General features: G+C 32.9%; 1 pseudogene; it reads left to right on the forward strand.

Moving 5' to 3' along the window:
• The first annotated feature begins 4,051 nt into the window (after positions 1–4,051).
• LOC120148463 lies at positions 4,052–14,569 on the forward strand (annotated as a pseudogene).
• The last annotated feature ends 2,914 nt before the right edge of the window (positions 14,570–17,483 follow it).

Consider the following 17,483-nt stretch of genomic DNA (forward strand, 5'->3'; position numbering starts at 1 on the left):
ACGTAAAGAAAGAAGCAAATGGGCGGTGGATAATTTCTAAGCTGAAATAATGCATAATCAATTTTGACTTTGGACAAACAAGGTTAAATATAGCAAAAACATGGAAGAAATTTAAGACCTACCCTTCGACACTCCATGTATTTGACCTGTTTATTCATACAATTGATGAGTACCAATTTTAAATAAAAAGGGGAAAACAGTGGAGTAAGATGTTTTCGCACTGCAATTAGAAAAACATGGAAGATTAGAGCAATGGTTCATGTACGAGGACAATAAATTATCCCCAAGGTTGCTTAACCAATAAAGCAAATTTGAGGAAACATAGAATATGGAATACAAAACAATTGCAAGGGATAACGTGCGAAACTCTTGTTTGGGATGTTATTGAGTGACACTTGTAATATTAGATTAGTGAATTCATTATGTGTGGTTAAGGAAGATGGCTATGCTTTTGAGATGATTACCTTCCTCTTTAGGAACCTATTTTGTCTATTTCTCTTCTTGTTGACTCTTTTCTCTGTCTTCTGAATGTTGGCTTTGATTTTCTTTCTTCCATTTGTTGAATCAGCACTTTTATACCTAATTCGTGGATTCATTTCACGCATAAACGATGAATTCCCTTTTGATCTTTGATTTTCTAGTAAAGAGTTTGACCCTCTTTTCACCGGTCATAACATATCAACAAATTTTAGTTTTTTTTACAAAAAAATCACCTTTAAAATAAAATATTACCAATCTGTCACCGAGTCCGAAAATTTTCCCGGTCTAACACCTGAGAGAAGGAGACGCGTTTGAAGAAACACGCATTACCAAGGAAAATAGTAAGGCGCACCCGATGAAACGCGTCTTACCTGCAAAACCGCTTGGATTGACTATCCCTTGGAAGGTGCATGCCTGGGGACGCGCCTTTGGAAGGCGCATCCCATGGGGCACGTCTTCCCCTTAATTTTCTGACAGGCTCTACCTCTAGGGCACGCCTTCTGCCATTCCCGCCAAACTCCCCAACCCACTCCCTATATAAACCTTATTCCCCAACTCAAAAAAAAACATACCTAAATTCTATCTTCTTTCAATCTATTCCATATATATAAAACTAGGATTAATTGTTTATAGAATTATTTAATTTTTAGTAAAATTTTTATTATTTTATTATTTATTTATTATAAACTAATTTAATTAATGTTTTAATTGCATGTAAAAAATGGAAGGCGCGTTGTTTTCATTGGATACTGAACATATTTCGAGTCATTTTACAGATACGGTAAGAATATGAAACTATATTCTTTTTAAATTTATTAATATTATGGGAATCAATTATATATGATTTAAATCGTTAGAATTTATTTAAAGAACATAGAAATAGTAGTTCAAATTTTAGTGCTCAGAATTTATTTGTTAGGAAAATGATCGTATATTAGAAGTTTTTATTTGCAAACAGAAGATGACAACACTGAGGCGTATTTGACCATATTTGTCTATGGTTGGATTTAATTACTTAACAAAAGTTGAAGGAGGTTGTAAACTTGAACCCGCCCTGATTTCTGCACTCATTGAGAGATGGAGGCCAAAGACACATACATTTCATCTACCATTTGGGGAGTGCACGATTTCACTATAGGATGTTTCAATGCAACTCGGGCTACTGATAGATGAAATTGTATTAAATTTAATTAGTCATACTAAGAACAAAATCGATTACAATATTGCTTTCACGTTTCCAGAAACAATAAAACAACCTCTCAATGTGTCATCACATGTACAATATTTTTGTGGAATCTTTTTTTATGTAAGAAACCGAGAATATTTTTGCAATAGATGACATAGTCATGCTTCTGCAGCGGAGAAGCTCTTTTTGCTTCATCTTTAAATGCATTGGGTTTAAGCAGACAACATTTGATATCATCTTACAACCTCTCTTTTATGTGAAGCAATCAAATGCCTAAAGCGTAAGTTGCTTCGATGACAACCATGGTATAGTCTTCTTTCAAGATTCAACAACCAAGTTCAACATTGACACAATATTTGGAAAAACACTCCACTATACCTTCCCTAAACAATGCATCTGGATTTCTAGAAACATAAGCCTTTCATACGAGCAACCATTCACAATGATTCAAAGGTTTTAAGGCAAACTGATGAAATCAAACATTTGCAAATATGATTATGTAATTGGATGCCAAGTAAAAGTCCCAACAAGTTAAACGAAGGTGGAGAAAGTCCTTAATAGAATTGGAGGTAGCGCAACGTAAAATCTCAGCTAATATATCATTTGGGAGATAAGATAATGAATATTTAGCTGCCATTGAAAACGATGTAAAAATATTTGAAAATGATATATAATATACTAATAAAGAAACATAGAAGGTAAAGTACTGATGACCACTTACTTTATCTTTCATATACATAGTGTCTGACGCTGGATAAGATACAATTTGAAGAAAAAGAAAGGCGCGTTTCAATCAAAGCATTCCCATCCTGCCAACAGATAAAACTTCAGTTCACTAAGATTCTAAGACAAAATCTACCGACAAGGAAAAGTGTTCCAGGGGATGCGTTTTTTCATTATTATTCAGAGAATCTCTAGATTATAATAGTGATCCATCCCATTCGAAATGAAAGGTGCATTCTAGGAGAAACATTTTTTCATTATTATTTAGAGAATCTCTGGATTATAATAGTGATCTATCACATCTGAAATGAAAGACACGTTTCGAGAGAAGCGTTTTTTTATTATTATTCAGAGAATCTCAGCCATGTTAGAGTGTTCCATTCTATCCGAAATGAATGGTGCATTTTGGGGAAATGTTTTCCATTATTATTCAGAGAATCTCTGGCATGTTAGAGTGTTTCATCCCATTCGAAATGAAAGGTGTGTTTCAGGGAAAACATTTTCCATTATTATTCAAAGAATCTCTACCATGTTAGAGTATTTCATCCTATCTAAAATAAAAGGCGTCTTTCGAGGAAAGTGTTTTTCATTATTATTCAGAGAATCTCTTCCATGTTAGAGTGTTTTATCTCATTCAAAATGAAATGAGCGTTTCAGGAACAACGTTTTCCATTATTATTCAGAGATTTTTTGTCACTTCACATAATTAACATGAATTGTTCCCTGACCCTAAACATCTTAAACTCTTAAGTTCTAAAACTCAGTAACTCTGAACTCTCAAACATTCAAAACCTCAAACTTCAAAACACTCAAACTATAAAAATGACTCCTAATTTCGACTGTTGTTTACTATAATAGAGAAATCGGGGAAAATCAATATGGGGTTGTTTTTCGATCAGAGCATTATATTCTTCTATCCTTCAGGAGAAACATTACTCTTCATGATTTAATCACAAAAATCTCAATGAAGGCTCGTGTTGGAAACAGTAGAAGACTGTCTATATTTCAGTACATATTCCCAACTGAATTTTTTTATTAACATATACATCGCTCAATCTCTCAAACAACGATGATGTTACTATGATGGTTGATGCTTCCACTCAAAATTCAAACTTTATTACAGAAATGTATGCCACTTTTGTTGACGTGCATGCAGTATGGAGTATGTCCTTCTCCTCTCACTATTGATTGCCTGAACCTGTTGATTAAGTTGACAATCCAACTCAAGCAATATGCAATGATTTCACATCATTAATGGCTAACCCACGTCTTGTTATCATTCCATCAAGTTCCAGGGGAATACAATCAGCTGGTACTTTTTCCAACCTCAACATGGAGATGTCTTTCGGTTCCAGGGAGAGACATTCATCTACCAGCACCTTTGACATCGATATGTCATGCCTTCCACACGACACTCAATTCATAACCCATATGATGACATCCCTTCAAGTTCCAGAGGAAGTCATACATCTATGAACTTCTTCAAACAAAACATCGGAGTCATAGAAGAACCATCATCTCATTCAGAAGAATCTCTTCGTGAGCTATGAGCAGATGATGCTGAAACTGGATTATTCGTTGAACCTAAGTCATCGTAATTCACATGGACTTTGATGATGATGCAGATGAAGTTCCTAAAAATAATATAAACCTCAAACACACATGTATAAAGATGACTATGATGCGATGTACGGGCCAGAATTTCCTGATATGCCTCATCTTGAGGCGAGGCATTCATCAGTTAATGATGGTGATTTATATCGTGGAATGGAGTTTACATCTGAAGAAAAACAAAGATGTCAATTAAAAATTACAATATTCGTAATTCAGTTCACTCTAGAGTCGACAGATCTACCACTGAAAAGTATGTATGTTATTGTTTCCAACATGATAATGGTTGCAGCTGGATGGTTCGTGTTTCAAAGAGAAAGAAGACCGATAGATGGAAACTAAAAAAATAAACCGACCCTCATACATGTTGCGCACAGGGGATCAACCATGACCATTGAAACTTGGACTCCAATGCTATTCTCCAAGCCATAATGCCCTTGGTCAAAGCAAGCTCTCACATATCTATTGCAGTGCTGATTTCTGCAATACAATCTCAATATGGGTATACTATCTCCTACAAAAAAAGTGGAAGACAAAACAGAATGTCATTATAAAACTGCACAGCGAATGAGATTCATCTTACAACGAACTACCCAGTTGGTTTAACTTAGTTCAACGACTTAATCATAGGACATTAGTTAAGTTTGAAACTTGACATGCCTACCACAATGATCAAGTTTTTCGAGATCGCTGCCAATTTCACCGTGCTTTTTGGACTTACCCATAATGCATTAATGTAGCTAAATACTGTAAACCCATTGTCCAAATTGATGGTACTTTCTTGTATGAAAAATTCAAGCAAGTTTAATTATTGACAGTTATCCAAGATGATAATTGTAATATTCTTCTCGTTGCTTTTGCCCTTATTGAAGGAGAAAATACAGAGTCTTGAGATTTTTTCCCAAGAAATCTACGACTACATGTCATCACATGGGAACGTATTTGTATCATTTCAGATCGAGTAGCTGGGATCAAAGCAGCAATGGACTCTTTGGGTTCAATGTGGAAACCCCTAAACGTCCAACATCATCTCTGTATATGACATATTACTGCAAACTATCATGGCAAATATAAGAAGAACGATGAATGATAATTAATTATGCGCATGGGTATGTTACATTTTTCCTTATTTCATTTCTCACTCATTTTCATTTTTTATACTAACTACTTCATTTTTCTTAGGTTACAAACTCTCACCTCAAACGTTTGAGGATATGCTTCAAGAACTGCGAGGAAAAAATGAACATGGATACAATTACATCAATAAAATCAACAAAGAAAAGTGGAAGAACGCATACGATGGTGGACATTGATATAGACATATGACAACCAACTTGGTTGAGGCAATCAATTCAGCCTTAAAGGTGGCCCATCATTTACCATTGACAGCTTTGGCTAAAACGACGTATTTCTGTTTGGGTTAACTTTTTGCCAAGATCGGGGGATAAACTTTTACTTGGATACAAAATAGTCATGTTTATCACCCACAATTAGTAGGAGAAATGCCACGACCCTGTAAGGGATTGAATATAACACTTTTAGAGTTAATCTACGGGATAGATGATGTGATTGTGGGTTTTTCCAAGCTTTGAAGTATCCATGATCCCATGTCATAGTAGCTTGCTCATTTTCTCGTCAAGACTGTAATCATTATGTGGATCTCATATACCAACTTTCTGAAGTATTCAAGGTATATGAATATGAGTTTCCTCCCATAGGTAATGACAAAGACCCAAATAAGGTTCACACTTGACTTCAAATTATACCGATTTCAGACTTATTAAGGGAGTCAGGTTGTCCAAAATCCACTCGAATTCATTGTGATATGGATATTCGAGAGACGTCAAGACAAAATTTAAGATGTGATCATTGCAGAAACCCTGACCACAATAAGAAAAATTATACATCTCTTTTATCATCACGTAACTGTTGACTACCACTCATGTAATCATATCATCTTATGTTTCAACTTATGTTATTCCATTTCCTTTTAGATTCGATTAATATGATTTCATCTTTTTTTTTCTTATATCTATGTATTTTTTCCAATTAAATGTTTAACATGTATTTCTTACAATCAACCATACAACTAAAAACACAAACATCCTAACATACATCCAATTTTAAACTTCTTTAAAAACCATAAACCGTACAAATATAACTTAAACCACTAATTAATAACCTAAACCACTAATTAAAACCCTAAAACTATCTTAAATTAAAACTCTAAACTTAAAATCATCAATCAAAGGAGACGCGTGTCGCAAGACACGCCATTCAAGGGAGATGCGTTTCCTAGGAGGCGCCTTAGGTGAGAGGCGCCTTCTCCCCCTAAAGGCGCATTCTATGCACAACACCTCATTCTCTCTCCTGAAAAAAGAGTGTTAGATCAAAAAATAATTATAAATAGATGTCTGATAAGGTGAATTCTTGATGGAAGGTGATTTTTTTTTTTTTGTCAAAACACCCAAAATTTATAAGATGCTATCTATAAATAAGGAGAAAATGGAGGACCCCTCTTACCTACTTTTAGAGTTTAAAATAATAATAAAACTAATACCCCGTCTTTGTCAACATAGAAAATGCGATAAATAGTTTCAACTTATTAAAACACCTACAGTATGAATAAGTTTCATACTTCTTACCTGCCAAATCGGGGGGGGGGGATTCACACTAACCCGATTAATTAAAGCCAAATAATTCTACCTATTGTCTATGATATAAACACTGGCAGATCAAAATGTTATTTACGTAATCACATGTTCGTTTTAAAATCCAAATTTATTTATATTAATTATTAATATGATATTTAATCAGAAATATTATTTGTATCCATTATATATATAAAAAAATTCTGTTATTAGTGTATATACACACACGCATCTTAAACAAAATTTTTGAATCTATCGTTAATTATTTTTTCTCATCATTTAGTGAGATAATAGAAACAATATTATAATAATCCTTACCTTTCTTTAATCAGATAATAGAAACAATATTATAATAGTCCTTACCTTTCTTTATGAGATAAATATCAAAGTTGTATATAAACTTTGATTCAATATAGAGATTTTGATTTAGTGTATTTATACACATAAAATTTTAATTTATGAGTTATATAAATATATATAAGTTTAACCATTATTTAATTATATATAATATTTTAAAAATAAATATATTAATTTATTTTTAATATTAGACAAATATAATTTTCTAAAGGCACGGTTTATAAACCACAAATGCAACTATACTTAAAAGGATAACATTAATGGTTATTTAAAATTAAACTAAATCAAAATTTTATTATATTTTTAACTTTCAATAAATATATTTTTATTCTAATAACTTTACCATATTTAAAATTTAATAGTTAATTTTAAAAAATAATTTATTATTATTTAATATATTATTAATAAAATATAAAAAGATACAGTTAATAATCTATGAATAAAGTAATTTTAAATAATGTTATTTATAGAATTAAAATATTTAAAATATTAAAACAATTAAGATCAAAATTTAAAATTAACTAAAAAATATATCAATATATAGAGTAGTCACTGAGGGACTTGAATGGCTAGGGATGGGTCGGGTTTTTGGCCCACCCGACCCGACACGAGAACAAAGAATCCTCCACCCGAGATCCGACCCGATCCGACCAAAACAAGATTCCACCCGATTCGAACCCGACCCGATATATAACTTAAAAATCTGACCCGACCATAAATAATAAAAAATATTATTTTTATTCAATAAAAATAATGACTTAATTGAAAAAAAAATATATATAGAGGGATATTATTGTAATTATTCCTAAATATATAAAGTAAAATTATATATTTTTTGGGTTAGGTCGAGTATTTTTCACTCTAAACCTGAACTGGACCCAACCCGAAAGACACATTTTAAAAAATATGACCCGACTCGAACCCGATTTTTTTTTAAAAAAAATCCGACTCGAACGGGTTGTGCCAGATCGGGTCAGAACCCATGAGGTTTGGTTCCATGCCCATCCCTATGAATAGCCATACCCAAGGTATATTTTATGCGCAGCAAGTGAAGTCCAACATTGAATAGAGCATAATTGAGTCTTTTCATCCAAACTTGGATTTTTAAATCTTTTTGTTGATATATCTCACCTCCATGAAAAATGGCAGAGTGACAAATATAAGCAGAACCACCTCTTCACAATGGCTAATAGTATCACTGGAATGAAGAGACATTATTGAGTCCAAATGTCATTTCAAGAGATGTTACAATTGTCCCCAAATTGTGAAGCCACTTGGTGGATGGTCGGTGCCAGAAGCTAATAAGATAAATCGGTCAGTGAAGTGTCACTTTTTCTCCTGCTCCTTTTTCTATCAAGGCAGAATACATCAGCAGCGTCGTCCTTTAATTTGTTCCTTCATTCATCGAAGTAGAATTATATAAACTCATTTCCTTAATCAATCAATTACTCAAATTTATCCATCTATTTCGGCAACATATTTATAATATTAAAACAAAATGGAATTTAAGATATAATATATCAGTTCGCATCACAATAGATTTTTTCTAAAGATCAAACCAAGCAGACTGAACCCATCATTAGGTTTTTGAACACGTCGCTAAAATTTTGCAGATGAATGAGCATGCAACTCAATACTAATCTGTCATTGCATGCATCATCCCTGGGAAAGGAAGTTTGAATTTGAACGAGTTACTTATTATGGATGGACTTTGGGTTAGGAAAGACCTGAACATGCACGACAACTTTACAACAACTTGCATGACATGACATGAAATCGAACCAAGCAAATACCAAACCCTCTGTTTTGCTTTCCTTGCAGATAACTTAGCTACTCCTCATCTTTGCTTCTAATGATCCTTTGATCCAAGTTGTCGGGTCTTAAGTATGAATTACTCGAGCTTCTAAAAAACGTACTACTATAAATCTAATATTATTGAAAACCAACCAAATTGTACAATTTCAGTTACTCCCCACTGCCCCCCATTTACATCATAACGAACTGCCAAAATGACCCACAAGTGTACTACGCTGCTACAAGCACAAAGCCTCAAACAGTCAGTTGGTTTGTCTTCAAGAGCCAACTTTATGTAAAAGTTAGAATTTTTAGAAACTTGACGTCAGAGGCTAAATTAGATGATGGAAAGATTGAAAGCTTAATGTCATCTTTTATGTTTGCAAATGCCAACGGGATATGAAAATGATAACATGCAGCCTCGATCCAGCCTCCTCTATCTTGTCCATCACACAACATCGAGTGATTCCTACTATATTTTAGGGTTATGTATTTCAGATTATGACTTTAAAAAGCAATAAAACAAACAAAAAAATGAATTTTAAGCGAATAATACATTTTTAAAATTCTAACACTAACATGCCATAGTTTTTCCTTCAATTATAATTATAGGATTAAAAAAATATTTACTTTTAATAGATACAACTTTTACTACTGATATTTAATCTCTTCTCAAAGATAAATAAGATTTTTTTTATAAAAAATATGCCTAAGAGAAAAATAATAATAAAATTAACCCAGAACAAGTATCAATGATATATATGTATATATCTGAATTATTTAGTTAATGAATATTCATGAAAGTACCCCAAAAATAATAATTCAAACAGTATTTTCTTTGAGGTGGACATAATTAAATAAGAAAAGTAAGGAAGGTAACGAAATTGTCCAAAGGAAGCATTAGTATGACCATTATTTATGAGTGGATATAGGCCATACGACGGCTGGAAAAGATAGACCAGAAAACATTTGGTAAACCTTGCAGATGAGGGAAGTGTTACTGTCCAGTTATTACATGGAGTAAGAGAGACAAAAAGATATCAGGATTTACAATAATGGCTACAATAATTCAATATTTGAGGTAGTGAATTGAGTAGTAATGAGGGTGGTATTCGGAGACATAGGGAGGATAACATGGCAGGATGTTGATTTGACGAGGGCAATGCTATTAATTTTCATTAACCTCATGCATCAACACGTATATATGCTTCATGAAGATATAAAAATAAACTTAAATTAACACTATTTAAAAAATAAAATAAAATAAATAATTAATGTTCATAAAAAAATTAAAGGTCTGGAACATTTTTAGAAAAATTATATTTTCTGAAAAATGTTTTATGGTGTTTAAAAGAGATTATATAAATTATTTTCTACTAGTTGATAAATATTTTAAAAATTAATTATTAAAAATATTAAATAAAATAAATAATTTTATTTAACATAAAAACTTAATATTATCATTTGTGAAATATGAGAATTTATAATTTTAAATAAAAATATTAAGATTAGTACATTATATATTGAAATAAAAATATTATAAATATTATAAATTATTTATTAGAGTAAGAGTATTATATTATATTATATTTTAAAAATTATTAATTAATATAATTTAAATATCTTTATTAAAATATTATTATATTAATATTAAATACATAAATAATATATTTATTATTAATAACTTAATAATATTATTTCTATGAAATTAATAAATAATGTAAAATTTATTAATAATTTATTATATATTATTAAAATAAAAATATATTATCTTATATTATTATAATATAATTGAGTATATTTTTAATAATAAATATATTTTAAATATTTAATATTTAATATTTGATTAAAATGATAATAAAATATTAATATTAAATACATACAATTAAATTATTTTGAATATTTATTTTTTGAAATAAAAAGTTCAAAAAATGACTTACGAAAGATAAGACCGTAAGCCATTTTTCAAAAATGCAAAGGAAATTATGTTGATCAAAAAATTGTTTTACATTGACCAATCAATTTTCTTTCAATCAAATACCTGAAAATGAAAAAAATATTTTTCGATAAATATTTTTTATAAAACAAACAAACCATAAATTAATAATGTTTCAAAATATATAAACTTATTTAGATAAAAGGCAATAATTTAATTATTTTTAAAAAGGAATTATAGTTATTAACACTCTTTAACTCATATTTATTGATTAATTTATATAAATAGATTTTATGATAATGAAATGATAGGTTTGGTACTGTTTAGTAGAAATAAGAAATATTTAAATTATTTTTTGAAAAGGAAATATGGTTGTGGGGTGACAGATTTGATTTCGCTCTCAGCCTTTCTGTGAGAATGAGTGTTTCGGGCTCTCATCTCCTTTGGTCCCTGATTAGGGGACACTCTGCCTCTGCCCTCCAACTATATGGCTCATACCCAACCCTTAACCAAATGTATCGCATCAGTCTATAATAATTAAAAGGCTTAAACGAAAAATCAGCCCTCAAATTATACATATTTTTTATTTTAAGTACTTATATTAATTTTTTATCAAACCGAATACCTAAGCTATTCTTCTGTGATTATTTTAAATTTATTTGTTAGTCTTGTTAAAAAATATTTTTAACAAATGATATGTTGACACATCATATTTAATATTTTAACTGAAATATTTATTTTAAATTTAAAAAATAATTAAACTTTAATTAAAATAATATAAACTTGCACATGACAATATTCAATAGTATAATATTCATATAAATATTTTTTTGAAAAAATAAAATTCAATAGTCAACGATATAATATTCATATAAATATTTAAAAATAAAATAAAATTTAATATTCAACATTATAATATTTCTATAAATATTCAAAACAAAGTATCAATTTTTATCAGTTTTGTAAGTTGTAAATTATAAAATAAAAAATAAATTAAAGTAAAATTTAAAAGTTTCAAGCCACTATCAATTTTATTTGTATAGATGATCACTCACCTGCAATATTCATAAAATCTCTACAAAAACTTACTAATTTATGACTTTTAAAATATGGTATTGTATTACTGTTATAAACATTATTGTGAAGGAGAACAAATTTAAACATGCAGGGGAAAGGTATTGATTGTTTTAGTTTATATTATTTTAATTAAAATTTAATTATTTTTTAGATTTAAATAAACTTTTTAGTTAAAATATTAAATATGATGTGTTAGCATATCATTGATTAAAAGGTTTTTCTAACGAGACTAGCAAAAAGGTTTAAAATAATAACAAAAAAATAATTAAGGTACCTGATTTGATCAAAAATTAATTTAGATACATAAGACGAAAAAAAACATAGTTCGAGGGCTGGTTTTTCATTTAAGCCTAATTAAAATAGCAAAAAAAAAAAACCTTGAGATAATCATTTTAATGAAAATAATAACATATGGTGATTTAGAGTAATAATCTCGGACAGAATTTTGTTTTATGAATCAACCTGGTACCCATTGCAGAAATTCAACACGTGGACATCACTAGCATGCCCCCTCCCCCAACTCTATTTATGGTTTCTTCCCTGTCCAAAGCTCTCTCATTCTTCTCGGATTCTCTCTGCTTTCTTTTGCCAAGGCCAAAGAAACAAAGCACATACACGCACTTCTCTCTGCTCTGGCTTATAGAGTTTAAACGTTATGGCTTCTTCCACGAGTAATTGGGCCAAAGCCCAGATTTTTCATCCTCTTTCCCACTCCTCAACGGTGCATTTGGACTGCTCTCCAACATCCATCTCCTGGAAGAGACGGCATCCCAACATCGTTCACTCCGCTTTGCATTCTCCTTCAGTTCTCCATTTCCCCAAACAAGCATACGAAAATCTCGTAATCCCCATAAACGACAACTCTGTAAATGTAGAAGCAAAACGTAAAACCCACCGCCACCAACACTGGAATCTCCTCCAAAAAGCAGTGGCCATGGCCCTTGACATGGTTGAAACCGCCTTGGTCTCACTCGAGCTTCAACACCCACTTCCTAAAACAGCTGACCCACGTGTGCAAATCTCCGGGAACTTTGCTCCCGTCCCTGAGCAACCCATCAAGCAATCCCTTCCTATCACTGGCACCATCCCTTCTTGCATCAACGGCGTTTATCTCCGCAATGGAGCCAACCCTTCATTCGAGCCCGTTGCCGGTCACCACTTTTTTGACGGCGACGGCATGGTACACGCCGTCACCATTGATAATGGCAACGCCAGCTATGCCTGTCGTTTCACCGAGACGCAAAGATATTTACAAGAGAAAGAATTGGGGCGCCCTGTGTTCCCTAAAGCAATTGGTGAATTACATGGTCACTCAGGGGTTGCCAGGCTCTTACTTTTCTACGCGAGAGGCCTTTTCGGACTCGTCGATCATAAGCATGGCACGGGAGTAGCTAATGCTGGCTTAGTCTATTTCAACAATCGACTTCTAGCCATGTCCGAAGATGATCTTCCTTACCACGTGCGCATCACTTCCTCGGGTGATTTGGAAACAGTTGGAAGATACGACTTTGATGATCAACTCAAATCCACAATGATTGCGCACCCCAAAATCGATCCTTTCTCTAAGGATCTCTTCGCTTTGAGTTACGATGTCGTCCAAAAGCCTTACTTGAAGTACTTCTGGTTTCACCCCGATGGCACGAAATCACCGGATGTGGAGATCCCTTTATCAGTGCCGACCATGATGCATGATTTCGCCATCACTGAGAATTTCGTAGTCATCCCTGATCAGCAAGTGGTGTTCAAGCTACAAGAGATGATTACAGGTGGGTCGCCCGTGATTTACGACAAGAACTAGAAGTCTTTCTTCGGGATTCTTCCTAAAAATGCAAGCGATTCCAAGGATATCGTATGGGTTGAATCCCCTGACACTTTCTGTTTCCATCTATGGAACGCTTGGGAAGAACCGGAATCTGATGAAGTTGTGGTGATCGGCTCTTGCATGACACCTCCCGACTCCATTTTCAACGAAAGTGATGAGAGTTTGAAAAGTGTTCTGTCCGAAATTAGGCTTAACTTGAAGACGGGTAAGTCCACGCGCCACCCATTACTCTCGGAATCAGAACAAGTGAACTTGGAAGCTGGGATGGTGAACAAGAACCGGCTTGGAAGAAAGACACGGTACGCTTACCTTGCCATCGCTGAGCCATGGCCAAAAGTGTCGGGATTCGCTAAGGTTGATCTTTTTACTGGAGAGGTAAAAAAACACACATACGGTGATGGAAGATATGGTGGGGAACCGTTTTTCTTGCCTCGAGACGACGGTTGTGAATCAGCTGAAGATGATGGTTATATTATTTCCTTTACTCATGATGAAAAGAAGTGGAAATCGGAGCTCCAAATCGTGAACGCCATGAATTTACAACTCCAAGCTTCAATTAAATTACCATCCAGGGTTCCATACGGGTTTCATGGCACGTTTATAGACGCCAAGTCCTTAGCAAATCAAGCTTAGTTAGACGTAAATTAAGATTAAAGGAAAGAAGCAAAAGCTTTACTGTTCAGGGAGATTTTTACAAGAGGGACCCTGATTCTCCTGGAGAAATTAACTTTTTTTTTTCGGTTACATTATATAGCTTTTTACCCATCCAATAGGTTTCAAAGAACTAGTCTGTAGCTTTTAGCATTGTAGCTATAGAATTTGAACCAGGTGGACTCTCTCTGTTTCCTTCTTTGCTCGATTTTCATTTTTTTTATCTGTGGAGTAATCGCATCATTGTATATATAGATATTTACATGTGAAACAAAACAGAGTTGGCCTATTTATTATGAACTTATTTATTCAAATATTATTATAGTAATCTACTTTTTATTTATGTGACAGATTTGAATATCATTTTTATAAATAATATGCTATTTATTGAAATAAAATTTTAATGATAATATATAGATAAATAAAGCATTCTGGTCCCAAATTCTTTTTAGCTAATTATATAGTTTGGGGTTCATGGTCATTGGATTTTCCTCCTTAATCTACAATTATTCTTTGAATAACGTTGTTCATGAGTTTCAGTTTGAAATACGTAACTGGCTTTTGTATTATTGGGCTTGGCGGTTCTAATTGACCCTTTTATTCTCATGTATGGAAGAGCTTCCCCAGTCAAAAGACACATGATGTATAGCTTAGCTTCCAAGGTCGATTGAAGACTTTAACTTGCATAGAAGTTGTACAAGAAAATGGATGGCTAATCATTCGGCATAAAATCCTGCTCAGCTATTTGGATGGGGAAGAATATTGACTTAAATACAGAGAACAGAAAATAGCTACTCTCCAAGTGAAAATTTAATTATTTCCATTAAACCTATTTTGGGGTTTTTATTTTTGTATAAACAATCCATAATTTTCCGGAGAATGAATATAGGCCATACATTTCATAAGAAAACTTGGTTGTATTGTATGGAAGATATATGAATGTTTAGGTTTAAGACTCCCTCATTGAAAAATAAAACATGCAAGTGTGATTTCATTGAAAAATGAAATTATATTTTAAATTTTGGTTTTCTTCTTTAATTACCTTTTAAGATATTTTTAATTTTCAAATTAATAAGATTAAATCATAATTCATTTAAATTTTATAATTTATTTAATTTTAGAGAATCTAGTTACTTCAAAGTTAAACAATTTACCTCCTCATTGTTCAGTTCTAACTTTATCCCTAACTATATAGTCTATATCAGTGCTACGAGTTGAGACATATTTTTGATAGATTATATAGTTAGTGTGTGAAGCCTAAATTAAACAATTAATGGGTAAAATAGGATGCATTAATGTTGGACATTTGTTCATTGATTTGTAAGATTTTAGTATATGATTTCATTCCCTGGCCCGTCAGGAATAGAAAATTCTTGTTTTGTTTTTTTTTTCACTCTCAAACCCCATTGTGAAGCAGCTGCCCCCACAAACTAATGGAAAATATATTTGTTATCCAAAAATGAAAAGAAAAATATGACAAAAATATCAGACCGATGTCATGATAATAACTCTTCTTACACTACCTGACATGTATCCTTAAATGCATGCATGGATCTTGAAGTGGACAGCTGCTTGAATTCGATCGGTCGACGTGCATGCGATTCCTTGCATGAATTCCCTTTTAACCAAAGAAAATGTGTGTCGATCCTACATTCAACCACGTGTCACTCTCTCAGCCCTGCTGGATTTGGGTTTGATCTTGGTGACCTTGCGACTGATGGAAATCTAAACCCAACTCTTGAAGCTCTAATGGGGGTGATTCAATGACGTCTTTCTTATTGGTTTTCATGCAAAATGTTACGTAGAACTAGAGAGAAGAAGAAGCTTGGAGGATGGAGAAACTCCTCGTAAGTTGGAAAGCTGACGGCAAAATGTAACAAATAGGCTGGCTACCTTGAAACCGGGAAGCGGTGATAAGACGAGGATTTTTACACTACATCTGCAGAAGGCGAGCTAATTAATATTGTTGAAGACAAAGTGGTTAAAAGCAGGTTTTGTTGCTTCTTTTTTGGGCTTTGGCATTGAGGTTTGACCCTTGGAGCTATGCGGAAGCCAAGCCAAGATAGAGCAATTAACAACACTCCCGTGTCCAAGCCATCCAATATTAAATGCAGATAGAGCAATTGCATTGTTTTTACAATACTGTACGGATGCCGTTCGTTTTTGTGGAGAATCATATGTTTTAAACTCATGTGAACATCGAGAAGGGGAAAAAGACATGGCCAGGAGCACTGATGAGCTCTGCTGCAATTTGTCCCACTTGAATTTGTCTTAAAATCACATGCTTCGCAACACCCACAACAACTTGCTATTGCATACGATCGATGCTGAAAAATAAACAAGTGGCCAAGCCACTTTCGGTGGCAGCCACCAATTTTGTCAAAAAGGGTTGGCTATTTGTTGAAAATCAACAATAGTAAAATCTCAATTTTAGTCATTGTAATTTAAGGTATTTACAAATTAGTCCTTAAGCTTCAACTATAAATACCCTAGCTCATTTAGCTTCAAAACCATCCCAAAGCATTCTAGCTTTCTTCCAATACTAGAGAGATTTTAGAGAGTTTCTTGAGAGTTGTTTTCTCCTTTTTATCTAGAGAGAATTATCATTATTTTCTCCTTGGTAGATCGAGAGAGGTTGTAATTCCTATTTTCTCATAGTGAAATTCTTCTATCGTTGCCCGTGGTTTTTACCCTATATTATTCAGGGGTTTTCTACGTAAATTTTGTGTCTCTTTTATCTTCATTTTTATTTTCTCAAATTATCAGTTGCGATTTTGCTCTATCCGATAGCCGTCTTCCGCAACAATTGGTATCAGAGCTAGATTAGAGTGTGTAATATCTGCTTATTGTCTTTGTGGTTGCCACCAAAAGGTGGATCCTCCAACATAAGAAAGTAAGAAGTTATTACCCATTCTTTGAAGGTTCCAGAGAATTATTCACGATAGTGAAATAGTGGGAGCTATCCGTAAACGAAGCAATGGCAACGAAATTTGATATTGAAAAGTTCAATGGGAGAAATTTCTCATTGTGGAAATTGAAGATGAAGGCCATCCTAAGGAAAGACGGGTGTCTAGCGGCTATCAATGAAAGGCCGGTGGATTTCGCAGATGACATCAAATGGAACGAGATGGACGGGAATGCTATGACAAACTTTCATCTAGCATTAGCAGATGAAGTATTGTCAAGCATCGAGGA

The sequence above is a fragment of the Hibiscus syriacus genome, unplaced genomic scaffold, assembly GCF_006381635.1.
Source record: "Hibiscus syriacus cultivar Baekdansim isolate YM2019G1 unplaced genomic scaffold, ASM638163v2 tig00110959_pilon, whole genome shotgun sequence".
NCBI classification, from domain to species: domain Eukaryota; kingdom Viridiplantae; phylum Streptophyta; class Magnoliopsida; order Malvales; family Malvaceae; genus Hibiscus; species Hibiscus syriacus.